Source organism: Aythya marila (genome assembly GCF_965140915.1).
Source record: "Aythya marila genome assembly, chromosome: Z".
In the NCBI taxonomy this organism is placed as follows: domain Eukaryota; kingdom Metazoa; phylum Chordata; class Aves; order Anseriformes; family Anatidae; genus Aythya; species Aythya marila.
The window spans coordinates 41660-66017 of NC_139080.1; positions in this window are offsets into that span (position 1 = coordinate 41660).

Here is a 24358-nt window from a genome sequence, read left to right on the forward strand (position 1 = left end):
CTAAGTGAATTCCAAGCACTTAAAATCCAGAAATCCATAGACTCCAGCCTGCCTAAACAGCCCTGCAACGGACAGAAGGAAAAACAAAGCACTGCCCCCAAAGAGCAGCCCAGGCAGAAGGAGCTCTCTGATGGCATGCCTGGGGCTCATATAGCATTTAGCCCCGCCCAGCACCCAAACCCAATCACCTGGGAAAGGGGAGGGGCAAAGCACATGAAAGTAGGAAGAGAGCAAAAGGAGCAGCTGTGTTTTGTTTTGTTTTCCTTTCCTTTCCTTTGTTTTTTAAAATCTGTTTTATCTCAAAAACATTCAGAGAGCAGACAAGAGACCTGTGGTGTTTCTAGAAGCAAAAATCCCCTTTTGCTTTTGCTGCAGCTTTTAATGTTGAACTGATAACGGCACCAAGCAAGTAACTGAAACTTCTTCAACTGGAATTAGTTTAAACACGCTCACCGTCATCTGCAAACACAGAGAACCAGCATTCACTAGCCCTAACCCTAACCCCAACCCTCACCCTAAACTCTAACCCTAGCCCCAGCCCTAGTCCCTAAGCCCAACCCTGGTTCCCGAGAACTTCATTTCCGGGCATGCTCTGGGCGCTCAACATGGCCTCCCGGAGGTCCGGAGTCCCAGAACTACATTGCCCGGCATGCTCCGGGCACCCAACATGGCCTCCCGGAAGTTCGGAGTCCCAGAACTACATCTCCCGGCATGCTCCGGGCAGTCAACACGGCCTACCGGAAGCCTGGTGCCGGAAAACTACACCTACCAGAATTCCCTGGACAGCCAGCACGGCCAATCAGAGGCCGAGTTTTCGAGAACTACATTTAACAGCACTCACTGTAACCCTAGCCCTTCCCGCCCTTACACAAAAAAGCCTCAAGCCCTATCCCTAAACATCCTCGAAACCCCTACGGACCTAACCCAAACTATTTACCACACTAAACCCCTGAAGTCCTATGCCTAAAACCCCTAACCCAATAAATTAAGATGCTCAAATCCCAAACCCGCAAAATTGAGATGCTCAAATCCCAAACCCCCTTCCAAAAAAGAAAAAGAAAAGTCAAGAAAAAAAAAATCAAACAAAACAAAAACAACAAAAGGGGTAGATCTGGTGGCATCTGCCCTGTAACCCTGCAAAAATCACGAGGGACCTAGAACAACAAAGCAAACGCACAAAATAACATTGACATCCTATCCATAAATGTGCTATAACAATTAATCACCTCCAAAGAGCTTCAAGCAATAAATGCACATACTACTAGATCGGTTTCCTCTAAAAGATCGTACCAGACCCTGACCCACCAAAAGAACCCTGCGTGTAGCTAACAGAAGCATCAACAAAGCACTGACCCCAAAGAGCAGCCCGGGCAGAAGGAGCTCTCTGATGCCGTGCCTGGGGCTCCTATACCATTTGGCCCCGCCCAGCACCCAAACCCAATCACCTGGGAAAGAGGAGGGGGCAAACCACAAGAAAGAGAGCAGGAGCAGCAGCAGCTGTGTTCTTTTATTTATTTATTTATTTATTTGTTTTTTTTGTGCCTATCCCTAGTTTACAGCATGCAGAGTGCAGACAAAAGAACTGGGGTGTTTCTAGAAGCAAAATTTACCGTATTTATGCCTCAGCTTTGAACACAGAAAGGACAATACAACCAAGAAAGTAAATGAAATATTTTCCACGGGAATTAGCTCAAACGTTAGTGTTAGGTCAGAGGTTGGACTCAATGATCTTGAGGTCTCTTCCAACCTAGAAGATCTGTGATTCTGTGTGATTTACATATGAAGAAAAATCTAGGAGCGTAGGAAATTACACATCAAAAAAAACAACGACGTAATAAGCAACGCGCATGCACGGCCCCACGGCCGCCTGCAGTACTCGTTTTCCACCAGCAGGAGGCGGCAGAGGGCGCCCCCGGGCCCCACCGCGCATGCGCCCCCCTCGGCCGCCTGCAGTACGCGTTTTCCACCAGCAGGAGGCGGCAGAGGGCGCCCCCGGGCCCCACCGCGCATGCGCCCCCCTCGGCCGCCTGCAGTACTCGTTCTCCACCAGCAGGAGGCGGCAGACGGCGCCCCCGGGCCCTACCGCGCATGCGCGCCCCCCGGCCGCCTGCAATACCCGATTAAAACCAGCAGGTGGCGGCAGAGGGCGCCCGCGGCCGTCACCGCGCATGCGCGCCCCTCGGCCGCCTGCAGTACCCGATTAGAACCAGCAGGTGGCGGCAGAGGGCGCCCGCGGGCGTCACCGCGCATGCGCGGCCCCCGGCCGCCTGCAGTACCCGAATAACAGCAGCAGGTGGCGGCAGAGGGCGCCCGCCGGCGCCACCGCGCATGCGCGCCCCTCGGCCGCCTGCAGTACCCCTTTACCACCAGCAGGTGGCGGCAGAGGGCGTCACCGGACCCCACGGCGCATGCGCGCGCCCCGGCCGCCTGCAGTACCCCTTTCCCACCAGCAGGTGGCGGCAGAGGGCGCCCGCGGGAGGCCTTGTCGGGCGGATCACAGCTCGCCTACTGTGCCATTCGGAGCTTGTGGCTGTCTTTTTTCCAACGTATTTGCTACCCACACCCCGCGGGGCAGCTTGTCTTACAAAGAATTCTCTCTGTTAATATTCTCTTTAAGGCGGGCACGAAGCATCCACTGCTCTTCTAAGCAAGCAACCTTCCTTCTGTGCTCCCTTCGGGATGCAGGACTATGTGCACTCAGATTTATTCCACTCAGTTTTCTTCCCCTTTTCATTGGCACAGTCTCCAAGGACGCCTGGCTTTCTTCTCACAGACTCGCGTCCGTTTCAGTGTAAGGCATCTTTTCCCTCCGCTGCTCTAATCCAAATTCAAATTATCCAGATAAAACAATAGCGAGGTAAGAGAGAACTGGCTGAGTTCAAGTCACCATCTTTCTGTAACTAATTTAGCAGACAGCTGTACCACATCAGAGGAGGAGGTTTAGATGCTAACCAGGTCAGGCACATCACGGTCAAGTGAGCGCCCCCGGAATCACTAAAGAAACTTAAGGAAGAATCTACTAGAAGAAAGCTGTCTCCTCTTACCACCACCTATTTAAAAGATAGTGTAGTACAGGCAGTTCTACGTGCATAAAACCACATACACACAGTATACCTGACCCAAGTAAATTCCCTCTGAGAAGTCCACCATTAAGCAAAAGAGGTGTATTGTGGTGACATACAGCTGCCGTGTAATGATCCTGAAGGGATGAATCGCCCTATGTATTCCAAGGTACTCCTGTGGGTTTTTTTTTTGTTTGTTTGTTTTTTTTTTGTTTATTTTTTTTGTTTTTTCCCCCCAAGTACGTTCAACGGTACAGATAAGTACGTTCCCGCTAAGAAAAAGAGTTCAGAATTGTTTATAACGAGTTCGTTCCACGTGTCACTTTCTCACTTAACGTAATAATAAAGATACGCTGCTGCTTTTGGATTTCATTTCCTTCTTGAATCTCACTGGTGTAATTCCAATGGTCAAACAACCTCTTCCAGAAAGACCAGCCCACTGCTTCACAGGAGAAGGAAAAGATGTCTCACACGCTGGCTAGTACTAAAAAGAGTAATGGGAAGAGAAGTTCAGGCCATCAACGTAAGTATGTTTCCCTGCCTCTTCTGCTGGCTGGTCAAGTGGAATCCTCAGGACAGCCCCAGTACCTTGTAAAGAGCTTCTTAACGCCAGCACAACTTCAACCTGTCTTTTAAAAGAAAGCTGTTAAAGGAGCAGGAGACTGTTTTTAAATGAGAACAACCGAAAATAAAATTATCTGAAGAGCCACTTACTACTGGCATATTACCGTTTAAAAGGAAAATATTAATTACGTGCAGGTGCTCCAGTCTTCGTTGCATTTTCTGTGATTCACAACATTACCTTTGAACAAAAGAGTAAGAGGAACGGAAGGGAGGATATTAACTCGGGTAACCAAGGATTTGGTAAGCTGGAACTTGGTGTCTTTAACACTTTAGCCTTGGAGCAAAAATGTACACCCTGTACAGGCTGAGCTGACTGATGAGGCAGGTGCTCCAGGGTACGTGCTACCGGGAGGTAAGTAACAAACACATTCCGCAGCTATTACCAGAAGTGGGGTTTCAGGATATGCAGACTGGTTTCACAAAAAATATTAGCGGTCTGTTGGTGACAGACAATTCGAGGAATTCAGCGCTGCCCATTACAGACTCCTCAGATCAGCACTTAACGAGAATTAATAAAACGGTTTATTTTTTTTTTTATATATATATATATATATACACACACACACACACACCCACCTATGTTCAAAAAAATGTATACAGTTAAAATATCAAATTAGTGATCCGGTAACAACACTGTTCAAAACCAATCTCTTTTGTATGAACATTAAAATAAATGCACATTTTTAAAAGCATTTCTTTTTAGTGCTTCCAAAGCACAGCGTGTGCCAAGGCAAGGCCACCTGAAGAATCTCCGTCCTCCTCACGGGATGAAAGAGAACTGAAGTCAGGGACCTGGGAAGCCTCAGGTGCGCTTTCATAATGTCTGCAGATTAAAACAGAAGAGAGTCTGAGGTAGATTGTTTAGTAACCACCAAGTGGTAACAGTCACAGGGCTGTCTTTAGCTTTCATTAACACAACAGCAGTTTCTTTACTCTCGATCTACGCTGAATCTCAAGTTTAAAGGCATGGCTAGCAGTTCTCGGGAACAAGACCCTCGTCTCTGTGCTGGCAACATGCAATATTACCAGTGCAGGTGTTTCTGGGAGTTTTGTTTGTTTGTTTGTTTGTTTATTGGGGGGGGGGGGGGGGGACGGGGGGGGACGGGGACACACAACAGATGGGATCTCTCCACAATGCAGACACTGTGTGCATTTGACAGTGCCCCATTTTAGTGCGATCCACTGCCTATTGCACGTAAAACGGCTAATGACAGTATTCAAGTGAGTAAATTCTCACCACCTGCAGGAGGGGCAGCAATGGTTATTTTTTTCAGCCTGTTGAGCAAAGAGCACCCTCCACAGGAAAAAAGCCACACCTTTCATAGCACGTCCTTAAGGTTACAGCCCAGCTTCTGCCGATAGAGGTTCGTAAAGTTAAAGCTCTGCTGCTTCTTCTCGGACTCTGACAGTAAGATCACTTGACCGCCAGGATGGCGAGGGCAACAGCTACGTCCTCTTCCACTCTTCTGCGGCACAGCAAACTCATTCCCGGTCCGTATTCCTCTGGCTGGTACACTATTATCTACCGTTCACCTGATTAACTCTGTTGGGTAGGCTGTTGAACTCTAGCTCCTCTCGCGTTCTCTCTAAGTGCTGTATTAAGACACGATTTTTAAACCTAGGGAAGTAATTTCATTTCTTCTTCCAAAAACAGCAGTTAAATAACTCAGTATTATTTTGCCACGACAAACAGTATTAGCAGAGGCTCTCTGTTTCCAGCATGGAAGAGCTTCCCTCATTTCTGACATCAGAATGGCAAATTTAATTTGATACAGCCACCTTTCCCCAACCCACGCAAATTCTGGGTCTTTCTTCCATAACCACCCGTATCTTTCTATTTCACACTTCAGCTCTAGGTAACGACCATTTACTTCAGAAAATACAACGGCAGTTTGACCGCTGAAACTGTAATAATTTAAGTATGTCAAAACAAAACACTTGTTTTGGAAAAGACTGAGATTTGCTATCATGAACAACGTTAGCGTTTAACTCCGAATCATTCGTATCTATACAAACCTTGCTCCTTCCCTTATAGCAAATTCAATGAAATACTTCTGAGTTTCCATCCGTCCTTGTACGTACCTCCTCAAGAAGAGAGAAGATTTTTTTCACGATCTTAAAGAAGAGATCCAAACAGATATTAGAAACAGATCTTGTAAATGCATTTTCAGTAAATCTCAACAGCCAAAGGAAAAACAACAAAGCCTAGAGTTTCCCATTTCTGCATACAGTAATGCACGTAAGAAAAAAAAGCCAGCATACCAATAATTTGAAGTGATATCGATTAGCTGATATTCAAATGTAACGCTGAATTTTGTTCTCCTAAAAGAGCAGTATCTAGAAACACCTGCCCTTGGAAAATGCAGACTAGGTTTAATCAGCAGAGAAGCCTTGCATCTCCACGAACACGCTGCCATGATCAGCAGTTAATAGAAACAAAGGGATACCGAGCCATGTTTCAACCTAGAGCTGTCATTTTTGAAAGCAGAGGTTTAAGATAACTACTCTTTACAAGATGACCGATCTATGTGGAGCATGAGCACGATTGTCTCGTATAAAGTTTAACAAAAAAAAAAAAAAAGTAGCGCAAAAGAATGAACCGGACACCTCAGATGTGAAACAACAGTATTTTTTCATTGGTTTCTGTGTTTTCTTCTCTGAACCAACTATGAAAACACGAATGGTGCTGTGACTAAGCCTGCTTAAGAGTGCTGCAGTAAGGACGGTGAGGATATAAAGTTGGACTGTGAATACATGTACTTACTTTCTTGTTCTTCCACTACTTGTGCACGAGTAATCAAAAATCATTCCAAATCTGAGGTTTTATTTTCAAAACAGATCCTCATTTCAAGAAAAAGTCTGCTGTACCCCTAGCCTATTTTTAATACACTAATAAAGAACTTACTTCTTCCACGTTTGCGAACCTCTTTCACCACTCTGATTTTAATACCAGCATCGCTTCCCTCCAACATTGTAGGTGTTATTTTAAATCAATTTGGCACAGATTCAGAAGTAGACTCCATCACTCGTTTTTGGTCATCTCCAGCCACGCCGTAATTTAGAGGCCCTCGAACAAGTGCATTGGTACCAGGTTTACGATCCAAGCCATCTTTGCATCATTTAAGCAATTGAACTCATCATGTAGAGAGTCTAAGTCACCAGGTGACATTTCATCCTCTCCCTTAACAGCTGGAACCGAAGAAGCCATTTGCACAGACAAGCCATCAATTTGCTTTTCCAGCAACTGACAGTTTTCTGCTTTCTTCTCTCCATTACCATCTTGGACAGTACTGATACCAGTGTCTGAAAATTAAGAAGGAGCTTAGTAGTGCATATAACTGCAGGATCAAAAAACACAGAAGGACGTTATTCTGCATCCCTTCTTGTTGAAAGTACTGTGGAGAGAGTTACTCAGCACTGTCAGATCACTTCAGTAGTTTTATTCACCCTTTGACGCAACCACAGGAATACCTCCTTTTGGGCTGCTACCGTCTCATATGACTGTCGTGAAGTTATTTGCTGTATTCCCATTTCAGTGACTAAAGTAAACTAAAGTTTCCCCTCCTTCCCCCAGTTCCAGCAAATTTTTCTTTCGACTCTGCTGCAACAGGTGGGTAAATTACTATTTGTGAGAAATTTAAAAATTTTTTTTTTTTTTTTTTTACACACTTTCCTTCCCCACTTCTCCCTTCCCCACTATAGAATACACAAATGAGAATTAAAAGCTGAAATGAAATCCTTGCTACCGCCAAACCATCGTGGTGAAAGGTTTCAGCACTTTTTAGAAACAGTTCCAAATTATTGCTCATTCAGGACTTCGTTACCTATAGCAACAGCCTGTTTGTCTAAGCCGACCAAAGAAATTCAGTCCCAATTAACTCTAAAAAACTTACGTGTCCTTTTGAATTAACACAGAAAGCACGGAGACCTTTTTTTTTTTCCTGCACACTATGTCCATTTATGACCACACAAGTTCCTGTACTACAACAACTCCAACATACTTTTATTTGTTGGCATGCCTTTGAGGTTCAGATATGGTGACGGAGATCCAGCAGCACAGGGTGGCCCTTTCCCACCAACATGGTTTGTCACAACAGTGACTGTGGCCGTCGCAATAGCGGCGACGTGCTACGCCTTCTCTCTTTAGTGATGCTGGAGTATTGGGCTCTCCAGGACGCTTGATCTTATTCTGAGGCCCAGCAACAAATTTATCTGCTTCATCTATCATCGTACCCTGAAAAGACTTTTTTTTTTTTTTTTAATATAAGTAAAAAACAATTGCTTCGTCAATTCACTACCAGAGTATTTGCCTCCGTGTTACAATTCAGTTACTTTTCAAATAGTGATACAGCAGATAGCAAGACTTCTCCTACCTTCTCATCCTGTTTGAACAGACTGCCAAGTGTATGAAGAAGCCTTTTTGGTTGATCTGGATCAATCTCCCGAAGGGGTGAAGGCATCATTTTCAACTACTCCTGATGATTTCCCCTTTGAGCAACAGGAACGCCGTGAAGGCAGTCTGCAGCAGAACAAGGTATCTAAATTTAGTCTACCTTAAGACTAAGGAAATACAAGCCTCGCATGCTTCCATTTCCAGTGTTAGCATTTAAGATCTAGAAATCACTATTTCCTCCCTCTACAAAACAAAGGAAAAGCAAAAGGCAAATAAAGCCCCTCTTTCCTTTCACCATCACTATAAGAACATCTACTGCATCCTGTTGCACAGGAAAGCTCACCCATGAAACTTAATTTTCAAATTCCAAGCACGCACAACATGTTTTGTGACAGAAGGCAGAAATTTCATTCTTTTCCTTCGGAATCTAGGGAAGGACGACTGACCCAAGAAACGATGCAAAGTCTACTTCCTCTCCCACACCGAGGACAGAAACACTACACTTAGGTGAATTAAATAGCTGTACCAGAATATTAATAAATAATTGTGTCCATTTACCTTCATCCTGCCCCACGATATCCCTGCGTGTTTTCAGAAGATTGGTTCTCATTCCGGTTAGCTGATCTAGAAGACTGTGACAAGACATATCATATGCATTTCTGAATGCCCGTGGCTTCAAATCCTAGTTTTATAATAAAACAAGTAACTTTCAGTTAACCCGCGAGTTCTCACGCACAAAGAAATTGCTCTGTGGGCTGTACTACCGTTAACTACTAAAAACAAAACAAAACAAAAAAATTCCAAAACAACTTCAGACATTCTGAACGTATTCTGAAACAACTTTCTTTCCATCTCTCTGGAAAGAGCTTTCCTCCTATCTGTGACAAAGGAAAAAAAAAAAAAAAAAAAAGTTGTGATCGCGGGAGTCGTTACACAAAGCCACACTCTGTGAATTCACTACTACAGTTAAGATCATTTTTAGTCAAAAATACCTCGGCAGCAATGCTATCACTGCAAACATAGCGTTGCCAAAAAAAAAAAAAAATTCAAGATATAGGAGAGGGCAAGCTAAAAGCACAAATAACATGACCGATGGAGGCTGCAACAACCACCTGGTAGATGGTTGTCCACAGCCCTCGGATTGCATGGTCGTCTTTCCTGACAAACGAATACTGGAAGAACAGAAAAGATACACCGTGTGTCCGCAAAAGCCTTCGGGGAGACTACTGAAAGGAAAACCAAACCAAAAAATAAGGAACAGCAAGTGGCGTATACGTCAGTTTTGTTAACAGAGCACCACTAATGTACCAGGAATTTCCACATTCTTCGCCCCTCCTCTACCTTGAAAATGTCACCCAATTCTGTCAGTGTCTTCACCATCAGCATTTATTTATTTATTTCGTTTTTCACGTGGACATCCGAGGAAAACATTTCGAGTCCCTGTCATCGAGGAAGAAGGGGGGGGGGGGGGGAAAAAAAAAAAAAAAAAGAGAGATGAGGGGGGAAGAAGCACTGCCATTCCTTTCCTCGGTAACGCGAGCAAAAAGCTCAGGCGCTCAGCAACAACGTGCTTTGAAAGATAAAACACAGAAGAAACTGCACGTTATTTAGTCTCAGCTACAGAGTCACGTGTATTTGTACCTGCTCATTTATTCATCTGCCAGTGTATTTTAGTACAAACGCTACAGAACACAGAAACCGCAAGGTTACTACTACCTTTTGTGACCGACGCGATCTTTGGCAGGAACAGCTATCGAAAAAGAACCAACAAAATCCCCTTCGTCGACAGCCATCCGAACCTTTATCGTCTAACAGCAGTCCTACAAACATCCCCTGGGATGCTCAACTCCTGAAACTTTCTGTTCAACTTGAGGCAGAACAAGCCCTTACCCTGGGCACCTTCACCCAGCTCTCCACTGCTAGCAGAGTAGCACCCTGATACTGTCCAGGACGCGCTGCAGCAGCCTACTCGCTTACGCGTATTTACTGCAGCCTGGTTCGAGACGCGCACAGAGGGACCCACGAAAAATCCACCCTTTCCTTCAGGGAAGTAAATACATACATACATACGGACGACACGGTAAGGAAGAAAAGCTGAACACACAGCATGCGGTCCTTTACCGTGGGGCAGATCCAGCATCAGCACAAGGAGCTTTGGGGCACGTGAGCGATCATCTACACCGGCCATCGCGACAAGCCAAACTCACGCACACAAGCCTCGACCTAAAAACACAGAACACACTAAGTTCCTTTATAGCTTATGGAAGTAACAACCAGCATCTTAGATGCAGTTGGATAGTTGGATTGCATCAGCTTAGGGACTGCCTCCTTCAAAACGCACAGGGGGGTGGGGAAACCAGTCTTGGAAACCTGTTGCCTAACAGGAAGGAGACTGTTGTCTTCTCCTCCATAGGTGACGTTCTTCCAAGCATCGTCCTGCTCCTGGATTTTACCAGCCGCGACGGGATGGTCCTACCGGCGTGAGTCGGGAACGCTTCCCACGGGGTTTCTGTGACACTGAAGTAAGTTTTCCGCAGGTACAAGTAACGCAGCACGAGACGGCAAGGAAGCTAAGGCACCGTCTGCAGCACAGCACGTGTGCGATATTGGGCCTGAGGGGACCAGTCAAAGCCTGCAGTAATCGCTGAACAGGTGGGCAAGCAGGGAGCCCTACGGGAAACAAAGCTCACGTTCTGCAAAGCTCTTTTCCCGTCAAGAAGACGGCCTTTTCTATTCAGCGCATTTACTGAACTTTAGGCTACTTCCCATTCGCTTTGGCAAGTTAGCCTTTGCGTAAGCCAAGAGGTTTTAAACTGCCAAGCACCACTGATGGTTCTTGTTCTCCAACAACAGGGAATTTCAATCAGGGCACTCGTTAACAGGAAAGCCTGGCTCTGTTTCACACAAATCACGTACCTAAACCACGGAGACAGGAGTCTGCAGGAAGAACTCTTTAAAAGGTGAACTTAAAGAGAAGGATACTACTCATTTTTCCACAACTTCTGCAAGGACTGCGGCAAAAAAAGGCTGAACCAGGGACGTCTCTATCATCATCCCCTCTAGAATTCAGCAACTCCATACAGTTATGGGGCAAATACCACAGCTGCAGCGCAAGACAAACAAAGACCTCGAAGGTCACGTTTCTGCCTGCGTACCGAGTTCCGCTGGGAAGACCCCCCACCTCTGGAAAGACCCCCAGCCGCTCAACTCCCAAGCAACGTTGCCACGGCCAGTGCTTACGCAGAGTTTTGCTCTCTCTCGCTGCTCACTACAGGCCCAAGGCCTCCTTTATTGCACACAGTTCAAGCAAAACTCTTGGGACATAACCAATAGACAGACAGACAGACAGACAGAAATTGCCTCTCACGTCTGTCCTCACTGACCGCAACCAGCGTCCTGGAAAGCCCCGCAAGCACCGGTCTATTCCTAGGACAACTCCGAAAGCTGAGGCGGGACAAAGTTTAGCCTCTCGTACCAAAGACTGAGCAACAGACAGAGCCTGACAGGCCAGTTCATTCTAGGTCTAAGAGGCTACTACGACTCGGCAGGCACTACGTGCCTTCCTTCCCTTTGCGCTTCCCAGCGCCGAGCAGCTCGCGCTTCCGCAAATTCAATGAAGCCTTGGAGCCGGGGCTGCAGGAAGCTTACGAGCACGCCTTGATTCCACCCCGAGGTCGCTGCGACTTACCTGGGCAGTCGGGACGGACGGGCTGCTCTCTCTCCTGAGAACCCTGCGACCGCAGCACGCCAGCTGCGGCTTTCCTCGCTTTACCCGGTGCGCCACCTTCGCTCGGCAACAAACCCCGCAGGGGTCCTAGCGGCGGGGAGCTGCTTCTGCCCCGGTGAACCGCAGCACAAGGAGAGAGCCGGCTGTCAGGACGCAGGGAGAGGAAAGCCTCCGAGGCGCGGCGCGGCGCAGCCCAACGATCAAGCGCAGCGAGGACCCGCGCCCGGCCTCAACACCCCCCGCCCCTCCCGGCCCGACGCTCCGAGGAGGCACCCCCGGAGGCTCTCGCTCGCCTCACCGCCGGCAACCGCGCTCGCCGCCAGCGGCAACCTGCGCCTCCCGGCGCGCACGGCCCGGCCCCGGCCCGGCCCCGGCCCGGCCGCGCAGCCCGGAGCCCACGTGGCCGCCCGGCAGCGCAGAACTACAGCTCCCAGCATGCCTCGGGACGGAGCACTCCAGCCAATCCAGAGGGGCGTCGGCCACGCGCACGCAACGGCACCTCCTCCTGCTGCCCTCTCTGCCCCCCCCCGCCGCCGCAGCCGCAGCCGCCCCCCTCTCCCCTGTCCCCTCTCCCCCAGCCCCTCTCGTGCTCCGAGCATCTCCAGCATTTCAGGAACTGGAACCCTGGAACCGCTGACGTCTGGCACGTGTCAGAAACGTACTCTGCTGTCGCAAGGCACTTGCAAAGCCGGCCCGACAGCTGAAGCAGACTCACACAGTCCACCGAGCAACTCGGGGCCCCCACTGCTGTCCACTCACCCTCATGCTTCGTTCAAGCTTCCGTGCCTACGCCCTGAGCTACAAGAAACAAAGAGAGAAGGTCACATCCACAATGGATACGCAAACAGTGCGGCACATGCAGAGGACTCAAACACAGAGACCAGAGCCAGACAAATAAAAAAAAAAAAAAAAAAAACAAACAAGCTGAAGTCCACAAATGCCACAAGGCCATGAATGCATAGCAGCCCCGGCAGGGGTAATGACAGACATACCCTTTGCAGATGAAAAAGGTGACCCTGCTCAGTCTCTTGGTAATACTGCACCAACGCGGTCAAGCCTCTTGTAGCACGTCATCAAGCTGGTTTTAGTCCTCTGGAGAGTTACACAAGTGGGTTGATTCATCTAGAGATTAAAATACAGATCAAACACAGGAGCGTATCATCCCACCATCCCAAAAAAAAAGTGAGCCAGCAACCTCTGCTAAATATCCCTCTATGAAGTGAATTCCAAGCCCTTAGAATTCCAGAAATCCATAGACTCCAGCCTGCCTAGAGAACCCGGCAACTGACTGAAGGAAAAACAAAGCACTTACCCCCAAAGAGCAGCCCAGGCAGAAGGAGCTCTCTGACGGCATACTTGGGGCTCATATACCTTTTGGTCCCACCCAGCACCCAAACCCGATCACCTGGGAAAGGGGAGGGGCAAAGCACATGAAAGTAGAAAGAGGAGGAGCAGCAGCTGTGGTTTATTTACTTATTTATAAGGCTTAGCTCAACAGCATGCAGAGGGCAGACAGGAGAACTGGGGTGTTTCTAGAAGCAACAATCCCCATGCTTTCGCTGCAGCTTTGAATATTGAAAGGACAACACAACCAAGCAAGTAACTGAAGCTTTTTCAGCTCGAATTAGCTCAAACTTTTATTTACGCAGAAAGAAAAATCTAGGAGCAGAACAGATTATACGCCAACAAAATCAATTCCGTTCCACTCGCAGCAAAAATCACTTACTTCAGCAGGCTATCTGAGAACCAAAAGGCTATGCTGATGGGTCAAAACACACTACAGGACACTGGGGCCGGGCCCTCCGCTGCACCCACTTAAAACCCATCCCTACACTCACCAAGGTGCAACCCCAACCCGAACACAGACGCAGCATTTCAGCCTCAACACAGTTTCCAGAACTGCTGGAAAGCAAGCTTCATCCTCAGCGAGGCGTGCTCAGGCTGCACAGGAGGGGGCTTCGGGCACCTCTTTGCCTACCGAAGAAGACCGCCATCAGCACCTGCTTTGTTCCGATCCTAAAGGCTAACATCACAGCCCACGTCGCCTGGGACACCTGATAAACAGAAGAGAAAGCAGCCATACCGTTTTCAAGCCCTCCCTGCACGTGTCGCTCCTCGATGATCTGCAACCTCTTCTCAAATCCTCAACCGCTTCTGTGGAGAGCCTGCCATGGCACCTGCAAAGCAAGACCCTTCGCAGTCACCTCGTGCTACTTGGCAGTTCTGCTCCAATCCAGCTCACAAACAGCCCGCCCTTCCCGTGCTGCTCTTCAGAGTGCAGCTTGGCCCCTCTGAGCCTGTGCGACACACCTGTGAAACAAAAAGAAAAGCATAGGCTGAAGCAGCATCCAAAGCCACAGCACAGCTGGGACAGTTACTCTCATCTGCTCCCTAACCTCTGCTCCCTCACCTGCCCTCGAGGCAGATGCTTCCATCTGCTCTCTTAGGCCAGCTACAACACCCCTGAAATATAAACAGGATTTTTACTGTACTTTGTGCAGTTAAGTAACTGCAGTGACAACTGCACCCCTAAAGTACCTGCTACATCTGTTCATCGCTCACCTTGCCAAAAGCAGCTCCGGTCAAGTCCCGCGTTGTACACTGTGTTTCAGCTTTAACAAATGAAAACGGTCACAAGATAATCATTCAGCTGCCAGCATTAGCGCCCATCCCTCAACAACACAAAGGGACCCCGTTTACAATATTATCATTTCAAAACAGCAGCCCCCATACCTCAGCACACCTCAGAAGTAGACCAAGCCAGTCACCGAGCTGCCTACGGAGCGCTGAACAGTTCCGGAAGGAGCTCTTTCCTGCGACAGGTTCCTCCAAAGGTTTACACTCTACTGGGGACAGGAGAGAAATCAAAATAAAAGTTTCAAAAACCCCTTATCATCTGTAAGCTTTCAAGATTCCACAGACCTCCTCCTCAAGCACACCGTTCAAGCACTATGCGAGCAGCTGCTCACAAGCAGCTCAACTCTTCCCCCCCACACGCACATCTGACAAACACCACAGAGATGACTGTGCCTGCTGCCCTTCAGTACGTGCGCAGAGGCAGACCAGATGTCTTCGCCAACACAGTCCGGACAATGTATTAGCACACCCATGCACTGCCACGTTAGCTGTCATCACTAACTGCCAGGCAGGACAGCTCCAGACCAAACACATACACACACAGCCACGCCACAAACACTACAAACAAAACACACAACACAAGGCGCAAGAAAAAGTGACCCCCCCGGAGGGAAGCCCTATGGCAACAGCAAGTCACAACAGGTGCTCTGCACCAGACCCAAGGAGAGACTCAAATGTCACGACACGCGACTGGAAGACACTGCCAGAACTGGGGTGATGGAGGCCTAAAAAGCCTTCCTTCAAGACAAGAGACCAGAAGGATGGGGACTGAAAACCCCATATGATTCAAAGATTGAAGCCGAAATTCCTTTAAGCGGTATATTCTTTATTGCAGCGCTGGATGCACGGGGGGATCTCTCCACCTATCGTGCATACCCAAAGCAGAAAGCAGTCTTGAATTTATACAATCAATCTATCAATATTCTACCGGCGCCTATACATATTCATTGCCTACCCCCGCCTTCCCTCGCTTCTCATGCTAATTAGCCTTTTGGCACCTTGCGCCTGAGCAGAGCCTCCCAAGAAGTGTGGGCAGGGGCCTTTGGGACGTGGGCAGGGGTCTTTGGGAGGAAGACCCCGAGTCTTCCTCACATTGTACTTTTCACCTTTGGTCAGGAATCCGCTGAGTTGGCATGTTTCTTAATCGCAAGAGCTGGCTGTTGCTAATTCTTCCCTTTGTTGTGTCTTTATAATGAATTCCAACGTCCAGTTTTGAGATTTATAGTCCTTACATTTGTTTCTCTGTCCGTCTGCCGCTTCCTTATCGTGAGTTCCGGTGTCTTGTTTCGAGATACACAGTCCTTGTCTGGGGACTGTCCTTGCCTCCCCAATACCTCCTTAATCACATAAGACGACGCTTAGGAAATCAATTCCCAAGCAAGAGCTCCTGATGCGGCCCAGATGACTTCCACAAGAGCGAGGATGGAAACAGATGCGATCTCAAACCGAATATGACGCACGAGACCTGAAACAGAACTGCACTTCAAGCAGCGACTGCAAGACAAGAAGTGCTCGGATCAGAGCCACGATGACAAAACAAGCACTGAGGCCCTTCAGCACCGCTACCAAGTCGCCTGTCTGGTCAGTCCAGTGTAAAAAGCTAGAAGGATATCAAGACCCGAGAAGCACAGAACAGACATTGCAGAAGCAACACTACAGGACAGACGAACAGAAGGAAACTGTCCTGCCTGGCGCACGCACTCACGCTACAAAATAATCCCGCTGCTTCTATTAGCCTGGTGACCCGGCCACAAGCAGCCTGAACGTGACCCAGCCTGAACCACCCTCGCAGCGGCACCAAGTATTTTCAGCCAGCTGGCTCCACGCTGCTCTGGCTCCCAGCTCCCATTAGCCACCCCAGATATGCAAATACCAGGTGCCCCCCAACTTAGCTCTCAGGTTGCTGCATGGTAAATTCCCTCCGCCTCAAGAAATGCACAGGCACTGGTCGTCATCTTAGTCAATTGCCAGGCTCATCATCAGCTGCAAAAACAGAGTACCAGCATTCACTAGCATGCCGGTCATGATGCCCACCTTCTCCACAACGCTGACTACTGCTGATGCAACATACAACTATGCTCACCCGTTCCTCTCCAAATCCAAGCTCCAACAGTGCAACCAGTATCATCCACACCACCTGGGAAAACAAAGGGATTAAATGATCGTTGCGTTCACAACACATCACCCAATGGTGTGGTTTTTTGTTGTTGTTGTTTTTGTTATTGTTGTTTTTTGTGTGTGTGTTTCCTGTATTTATTTATTTTTTAGTCTGCTTTAGCTCAACGGCATGCAGAGTGCAGACAAGAAAACTGGGGTGTTTCTAGAAGCAACAATCCCCACGCTTTTGCTGTAGCTTCGAATATTAAAAGGACAATACGACCCAGCAAGTAACTGGAACTTTCTTACCTGGAATTAGCTCAAACTTTTCTTCACGTTGAAAGAAAAATCTAGGAGCAGAACAGATTATACACCAACAAAATTGAGTCCATTTCATCCCCAGAAAAAAAATCACATGCTCTCATCCCCTCCTGTACCTCAGCCGCTTGCCTACCCCACGTGGCACACGCTTCCATCTGTTCTCTTTACCCACTTATAGCACCTCTAAAAGGCAAACTGGAATTTTACTCTATTGGCTGTAGGAAAATAACTGCAGCGACAACCGCGCCCCAAACTGAGCCAGCAGCCCCTACTAAACATCCCTCTACTAAGTGAATTCCAAGCACTTAAAATCCAGAAATCCATAGACTCCAGCCTGCCTAAACAACCCTGCAACGGACAGAAGGAAAAACAAAGCACTGCCCCCAAAGAGCAGCCCAGGCAGAAGGAGCTCTCTGATGGCATGCCTGGGGCTCATATAGCATTTAGCCCCGCCCAGCACCCAAACCCAATCACCTGGGAAAGGGGAGGGGCAAAGCACATGAAAGTAGGAAGAGAGCAAAAGGAGCAGCTGTGTTTTGTTTTGTTTTCCTTTCCTTTCCTTTGTTTTTTAAAATCTGTTTTATCTCAAAAACATTCAGAGAGCAGACAAGAGACCTGTGGTGTTTCTAGAAGCAAAAATCCCCTTTTGCTTTTGCTGCAGCTTTTAATGTTGAACTGATAACGGCACCAAGCAAGTAACTGAAACTTCTTCAACTGGAATTAGTTTAAACACGCTCACCGTCATCTGCAAACACAGAGAACCAGCATTCACTAGCCCTAACCCTAACCCCAACCCTCACCCTAAACTCTAACCCTAGCCCCAGCCCTAGTCCCTAAGCCCAACCCTGGTTCCCGAGAACTTCATTTCCAGGCATGCTCTGGGCGCTCAACATGGCCTCCCGGAGGTCCGGAGTCCCAGAACTACATTGCCCGGCATGCTCCGGGCACCCAACATGGCCTCCCGGAAGTTCGGAGTCCCAGAACTACATCTCCCGGCATGCTCCGGGCAGTCAACACGGCCTACCGGAAGCCTGGTGCCGGAAAACTACACCTACCAGAATTCCCTGGACAGCCAGCACGGCCAATCAGAGGCCGAGTTTTCGAGAACTACATTTAACAGCACTCACTGTAACCCTAGCCCTTCCCGCCCTTACACAAAAAAGCCTCAAGCCCTATCCCTAAACATCCTCGAAACCCCTACGGACCTAACCCAAACTATTTACCACACTAAACCCCTGAAGTCCTATGCCTAAAACCCCTAACCCAATAAATTAAGATGCTCAAATCCCAAACCCGCAAAATTGAGATGCTCAAATCCCAAACCCCCTTCCAAAAAAGAAAAAGAAAAGTCAAGAAAAAAAAAAAAAATCAAACAAAACAAAAACAACAAAAGGGGTAGATCTGGTGGCATCTGCCCTGTAACCCTGCAAAAATCACGAGGGACCTAGAACAACAAAGCAAACGCACAAAATAACATTGACATCCTATCCATAAATGTGCTATAACAATTAATCACCTCCAAAGAGCTTCAAGCAATAAATGCACATACTACTAGATCGGTTTCCTCTAAAAGATCGTACCAGACCCTGACCCACCAAAAGAACCCTGCGTGTAGCTAACAGAAGCATCAACAAAGCACTGACCCCAAAGAGCAGCCCGGGCAGAAGGAGCTCTCTGATGCCGTGCCTGGGGCTCCTATACCATTTGGCCCCGCCCAGCACCCAAACCCAATCACCTGGGAAAGAGGAGGGGGCAAACCACAAGAAAGAGAGCAGGAGCAGCAGCAGCTGTGTTCTTTTATTTATTTATTTATTTATTTGTTTTTTTTGTGCCTATCCCTAGTTTACAGCATGCAGAGTGCAGACAAAAGAACTGGGGTGTTTCTAGAAGCAAAATTTACCGTATTTATGCCTCAGCTTTGAACACAGAAAGGACAATACAACCAAGAAAGTAAATGAAATATTTTCCACGGGAATTAGCTCAAACGTTAGTGTTAGGTCAGAGGTTGGACTCAATGATCTTGAGGTCTCTTCCAACCTAGAAGATCTGTGATTCTGTGTGATTTACATATGAAGAAAAATCTAGGAGCGTAGGAAATTACACATCAAAAAAAACAACGACGTAATAAGCAACGCGCATGCACGGCCCCACGGCCGCCTGCAGTACTCGTTTTCCACCAGCAGGAGGCGGCAGAGGGCGCCCCCGGGCCCCACCGCGCATGCGCCCCCCTCGGCCGCCTGCAGTACGCGTTTTCCACCAGCAGGAGGCGGCAGAGGGCGCCCCCGGGCCCCACCGCGCATGCGCCCCCCTCGGCCGCCTGCAGTACTCGTTCTCCACCAGCAGGAGGCGGCAGACGGCGCCCCCGGGCCCTACCGCGCATGCGCGCCCCCCGGCCGCCTGCAATACCCGATTAAAACCAGCAGGTGGCGGCAGAGGGCGCCCGCGGCCGTCACCGCGCATGCGCGCCCCTCGGCCGCCTGCAGTACCCGATTAGAACCAGCAGGTGGCGGCAGAGGGCGCCCGCGGGCGTCACCGCACATGCGCGGCCCCCGGCCGCCTGCAGTACCCGAATAACACCAGCAGGTGGCGGCAGAGGGCGCCCGCCGGCGCCACCGCGCATGCGCGCCCCTCGGCCGCCTGAAGTACCCCTTTACCACCAGCAGGTGGCGGCAGAGGGCGTCACCGGACCCCCACGGCGCATGCGCGCGCCCCGGCCGCCTGCAGTACCCCTTTCCCACCAGCAGGTGGCGGCAGAGGGCGCCCGCGGGAGGCCTTGTCGGGCGGATCACAGCTCGCCTACTGTGCCATTCGGAGCTTGTGGCTGTCTTTTTTCCAACGTATTTGCTACCCACACCCCGCGGGGCAGCTTGTCTTACAAAGAATTCTCTCTGTTAATATTCTCTTTAAGGCGGGCACGAAGCATCCACTGCTCTTCTAAGCAAGCAACCTTCCTTCTGTGCTCCCTTCGGGATGCAGGACTATGTGCACTCAGATTTATTCCACTCAGTTTTCTTCCCCTTTTCATTGGCACAGTCTCCAAGGACGCCTGGCTTTCTTCTCACAGACTCGCGTCCGTTTCAGTGTAAGGCATCTTTTCCCTCCGCTGCTCTAATCCAAATTCAAATTATCCAGATAAAACAATAGCGAGGTAAGAGAGAACTGGCTGAGTTCAAGTCACCATCTTTCTGTAACTAATTTAGCAGACAGCTGTACCACATCAGAGGAGGAGGTTTAGATGCTAACCAGGTCAGGCACATCACGGTCAAGTGAGCGCCCCCGGAATCACTAAAGAAACTTAAGGAAGAATCTACTAGAAGAAAGCTGTCTCCTCTTACCACCACCTATTTAAAAGATAGTGTAGTACAGGCAGTTCTACGTGCATAAAACCACATACACACAGTATACCTGACCCAAGTAAATTCCCTCTGAGAAGTCCACCATTAAGCAAAAGAGGTGTATTGTGGTGACATACAGCTGCCGTGTAATGATCCTGAAGGGATGAATCGCCCTATGTATTCCAAGGTACTCCTGTGGGTTTTTTTTTTGTTTGTTTGTTTTTTTTTGTTTATTTTTTTTGTTTTTTCCCCCCAAGTACGTTCAACGGTACAGATAAGTACGTTCCCGCTAAGAAAAAGAGTTCAGAATTGTTTATAACGAGTTCGTTCCACGTGTCACTTTCTCACTTAACGTAATAATAAAGATACGCTGCTGCTTTTGGATTTCATTTCCTTCTTGAATCTCACTGGTGTAATTCCAATGGTCAAACAACCTCTTCCAGAAAGACCAGCCCACTGCTTCACAGGAGAAGGAAAAGATGTCTCACACGCTGGCTAGTACTAAAAAGAGTAATGGGAAGAGAAGTTCAGGCCATCAACGTAAGTATGTTTCCCTGCCTCTTCTGCTGGCTGGTCAAGTGGAATCCTCAGGACAGCCCCAGTACCTTGTAAAGAGCTTCTTAACGCCAGCACAACTTCAACCTGTCTTTTAAAAGAAAGCTGTTAAAGGAGCAGGAGACTGTTTTTAAATGAGAACAACCGAAAATAAAATTATCTGAAGAGCCACTTACTACTGGCATATTACCGTTTAAAAGGAAAATATTAATTACGTGCAGGTGCTCCAGTCTTCGTTGCATTTTCTGTGATTCACAACATTACCTTTGAACAAAAGAGTAAGAGGAACGGAAGGGAGGATATTAACTCGGGTAACCAAGGATTTGGTAAGCTGGAACTTGGTGTCTTTAACACTTTAGCCTTGGAGCAAAAATGTACACCCTGTACAGGCTGAGCTGACTGATGAGGCAGGTGCTCCAGGGTACGTGCTACCGGGAGGTAAGTAACAAACACATTCCGCAGCTATTACCAGAAGTGGGGTTTCAGGATATGCAGACTGGTTTCACAAAAAATATTAGCGGTCTGTTGGTGACAGACAATTCGAGGAATTCAGCGCTGCCCATTACAGACTCCTCAGATCAGCACTTAACGAGAATTAATAAAACGGTTTATTTTTTTTTTTATATATATATATATATACACACACACACACACACCCACCTATGTTCAAAAAAATGTATACAGTTAAAATATCAAATTAGTGATCCGGTAACAACACTGTTCAAAACCAATCTCTTTTGTATGAACATTAAAATAAATGCACATTTTTAAAAGCATTTCTTTTTAGTGCTTCCAAAGCACAGCGTGTGCCAAGGCAAGGCCACCTGAAGAATCTCCGTCCTCCTCACGGGATGAAAGAGAACTGAAGTCAGGGACCTGGGAAGCCTCAGGTGCGCTTTCATAATGTCTGCAGATTAAAACAGAAGAGAGTCTGAGGTAGATTGTTTAGTAACCACCAAGTGGTAACAGTCACAGGGCTGTCTTTAGCTTTCATTAACACAACAGCAGTTTCTTTACTCTCGATCTACGCTGAATCTCAAGTTTAAAGGCATGGCTAGCAGTTCTCGGGAACAAGACCCTCGTCTCTGTGCTGGCAACATGCAATATTACCAGTGCAGGTGTTTCTGGGAGTTTTGTTTGTTTGTTTGTTTGTTTATTGGGGGGGGGGGGGGGGGACGGGGGGGGACGGGGACACACAACAGATGGGATCTCTCCACAATGCAGACACTGTGTGCATTTGACAGTGCCCCATTTTAGTGCGATCCACTGCCTATTGCACGTAAAACGGCTAATGACAGTATTCAAGTGAGTAAATTCTCACCACCTGCAGGAGGGGCAGCAATGGTTATTTTTTTCAGCCTGTTGAGCAAAGAGCACCCTCCACAGGAAAAAAGCCACACCTTTCATAGCACGTCCTTAAGGTTACAGCCCAGCTTCTGCCGATAGAGGTTCGTAAAGTTAAAGCTCTGCTGCTTCTTCTCGGACTCTGACAGTAAGATCACTTGACCGCCAGGATGGCGAGGGCAACAGCTACGTCCTCTTCCACTCTTCTGCGGCACAGCAAACTCATTCCCGGTCCGTATTCCTCTGGCTGGTACACTATTATCTACCGTTCACCTGATTAACTCTGTTGGGTAGGCTGTTGAACTCTAGCTCCTCTCGCGTTCTCTCTAAGTGCTGTATTAAGACACGATTTTTAAACCTAGGGAAGTAATTTCATTTCTTCTTCCAAAAACAGCAGTTAAATAACTCAGTATTATTTTGCCACGACAAACAGTATTAGCAGAGGCTCTCTGTTTCCAGCATGGAAGAGCTTCCCTCATTTCTGACATCAGAATGGCAAATTTAATTTGATACAGCCACCTTTCCCCAACCCACGCAAATTCTGGGTCTTTCTTCCATAACCACCCGTATCTTTCTATTTCACACTTCAGCTCTAGGTAACGACCATTTACTTCAGAAAATACAACGGCAGTTTGACCGCTGAAACTGTAATAATTTAAGTATGTCAAAACAAAACACTTGTTTTGGAAAAGACTGAGATTTGCTATCATGAACAACGTTAGCGTTTAACTCCGAATCATTCGTATCTATACAAACCTTGCTCCTTCCCTTATAGCAAATTCAATGAAATACTTCTGAGTTTCCATCCGTCCTTGTACGTACCTCCTCAAGAAGAGAGAAGATTTTTTTCACGATCTTAAAGAAGAGATCCAAACAGATATTAGAAACAGATCTTGTAAATGCATTTTCAGTAAATCTCAACAGCCAAAGGAAAAACAACAAAGCCTAGAGTTTCCCATTTCTGCATACAGTAATGCACGTAAGAAAAAAAAGCCAGCATACCAATAATTTGAAGTGATATCGATTAGCTGATATTCAAATGTAACGCTGAATTTTGTTCTCCTAAAAGAGCAGTATCTAGAAACACCTGCCCTTGGAAAATGCAGACTAGGTTTAATCAGCAGAGAAGCCTTGCATCTCCACGAACACGCTGCCATGATCAGCAGTTAATAGAAACAAAGGGATACCGAGCCATGTTTCAACCTAGAGCTGTCATTTTTGAAAGCAGAGGTTTAAGATAACTACTCTTTACAAGATGACCGATCTATGTGGAGCATGAGCACGATTGTCTCGTATAAAGTTTAACAAAAAAAAAAAAAAAGTAGCGCAAAAGAATGAACCGGACACCTCAGATGTGAAACAACAGTATTTTTTCATTGGTTTCTGTGTTTTCTTCTCTGAACCAACTATGAAAACACGAATGGTGCTGTGACTAAGCCTGCTTAAGAGTGCTGCAGTAAGGACGGTGAGGATATAAAGTTGGACTGTGAATACATGTACTTACTTTCTTGTTCTTCCACTACTTGTGCACGAGTAATCAAAAATCATTCCAAATCTGAGGTTTTATTTTCAAAACAGATCCTCATTTCAAGAAAAAGTCTGCTGTACCCCTAGCCTATTTTTAATACACTAATAAAGAACTTACTTCTTCCACGTTTGCGAACCTCTTTCACCACTCTGATTTTAATACCAGCATCGCTTCCCTCCAACATTGTAGGTGTTATTTTAAATCAATTTGGCACAGATTCAGAAGTAGACTCCATCACTCGTTTTTGGTCATCTCCAGCCACGCCGTAATTTAGAGGCCCTCGAACAAGTGCATTGGTACCAGGTTTACGATCCAAGCCATCTTTGCATCATTTAAGCAATTGAACTCATCATGTAGAGAGTCTAAGTCACCAGGTGACATTTCATCCTCTCCCTTAACAGCTGGAACCGAAGAAGCCATTTGCACAGACAAGCCATCAATTTGCTTTTCCAGCAACTGACAGTTTTCTGCTTTCTTCTCTCCATTACCATCTTGGACAGTACTGATACCAGTGTCTGAAAATTAAGAAGGAGCTTAGTAGTGCATATAACTGCAGGATCAAAAAACACAGAAGGACGTTATTCTGCATCCCTTCTTGTTGAAAGTACTGTGGAGAGAGTTACTCAGCACTGTCAGATCACTTCAGTAGTTTTATTCACCCTTTGACGCAACCACAGGAATACCTCCTTTTGGGCTGCTACCGTCTCATATGACTGTCGTGAAGTTATTTGCTGT